Source organism: Limulus polyphemus, unplaced genomic scaffold (genome assembly GCF_000517525.1).
Source record: "Limulus polyphemus unplaced genomic scaffold, Limulus_polyphemus-2.1.2 Scaffold1556, whole genome shotgun sequence".
In the NCBI taxonomy this organism is placed as follows: Eukaryota; Metazoa; Arthropoda; class Merostomata; order Xiphosura; family Limulidae; genus Limulus; species Limulus polyphemus.
The window spans coordinates 3,984-6,142 of NW_013667166.1; positions in this window are offsets into that span (position 1 = coordinate 3,984).

Genomic DNA, 2,159 nt, shown 5'->3' on the forward strand with positions numbered 1-2,159 from the left:
TGAACAAATATCTTTGGTAAGGTGTGAAAATTGTAAAAAAAAAAAACACTTGCAACAGCAACAAGTCACACCAGCATAGCGATGTCAACAGTTGAACAAATATCTTTGGTAAGGTGTGAAAATTGTAAAAAAAAAAAACACTTGCAACAGCAACAAGTCACACCAGCATAGCGATGTCAACAGTTGAACAAATATCTTTGGTTAGGTGTGAAAATTGTAAAAAAAAAACACTTGCAACAGCAACAAGTCACACCAGCATAGCGATGTCAACAGTTGAACAAATATCTTTGGTTAGGTGTGAAAATTGTAAAAAAAAAAAAACACGTGCAACAACAAGTCACACCAACATAGCGAAGTTTGATCCTGACCACACAGCATTGAGTCATTTGTAACATTTGTTTCAGAATTTTCGCGCAAAGCTATCTATACACAGACCTATCTGCGCATAGCTGTTCCTATAAATCATTGATAAGACTAGAGAGCACCAAAGGTGCGCCCAATGTGAGGAACGCGTTTATCGACAACGGGGCGCGAACCATGAATCCTCCGATTCACTATCTGATCACGCTTACTTGGGAAGTTTCCATTTTAATGAACCGAACGTTGTATATAAATTACTGGGAGTATAATATGGACATCACAATAAACATGATTCACCAGACCTGTTTCTAGTTCATATCGGTTCCGACCGTTTATAATAAAGAGATTCATTGAATAGCCTCTCTGACGTATGTATGTTCAGAACGTAAAGTTAACGACAACCTTGCGTGATGTTACATTTTTAAAACAAATCCAATTATACGTTGATTTCTATAAAACAGAATTTACTAAAAATACATGCAATTAGAAATCAACCTTATTCCTCCTGATGTTCCCATGAGAACATAAGTTATTTTGGCTATTTTTATGTTTCGAGATTACTCTAAGGCCATGAAACATTAGTTATTAATATCATTTTAACCAGTACTGCTTAATACTTGTAAAACTTACGATTGTGCAGAAATGCTTAAAAATTAGGCTTACCGAATTACATACTTCTTTTATTGTAATTTAATTAAACAAAACATGGAAATTGTTAGGCATTTATACTCTCTACAGGTGCGTGTAATACTCATAATGGGATAACGTTAGTGTGGAAAAGCGGTCGTAAACTTCAGAGGCCCCCACATAGGAACTTTGAGAATTTACCAGAACACGAGTGATTTATCATGTCTAAAAAATAACTTACTTGTAAGCCTATGGCCGACTTGGTGAAAATAAATGAGTAAAACCACTTAGTGCGCGATCTGTCTCCTAAATTGGTTGATTGGGGCGCGGACGTTCAAATTCGACCAATCACGTGAGAGCAACACCGGCGGGCAAGGGTAATGATTGGTTATTATTTTTAATTTGTTATACGGATGTTGAGTTCCAGTATGGGTGAATAACTTATTTTGATCGAATAATGTAATTTTACATAGATGATATTTTGGTAAAGTTACCCAAATACGTGTGAAAATAAGCGTGGTTACTGAAAGTGTGTTCGAACCAAACAGAACTGATCTGTATTAGTAACCCCATGTCACGAGGTCTAATCCTCTCACGTAAATATACTAGTAAAAAATCACAAAAACACACACAACAAGTAGCACCAATAATCATGAGGAATGTTTATAACGACAGTTGTCGAGATTTTAGTAGACGCCCAAAAATATCTCAATAACTAACCTAAAATGTACTTGAAAATAGAGAAGATTCAGAGAAGTAGGTTTTACCGTGTTTTGTAACTTTCATATTTAGGTTAAAACTTGAAAATAGAGAAGGTTCAAAGAAGTAGGTTTTACTGTGTTTTGTAACTTTCATATTGTTTTTACCCCAATAACTAACCTAAATGTACTTTGTGTTGTTTTTGTCCCAATAAGTAACCTAAATGTACTTTTTTGTGTTGTTTTACCCAATAAGTAGCCTAAATGTACTTTTTTGTGTTGTTTTACCCAATAAGTAGCCTAAATGTACTTTTTTGTGTTGTTTTACCCAATAAGTAGCCTAAATGTACTTTTTTGTGTTGTTTTACCCAATAAGTAGCCTAAATGTACTTTTTTGTGTTGTTTTACCCAATAAGTAACCTAAATGTACTTTTTTTGTGTTGTTTTTACCCCAATAAGTAACCTAAATGTACT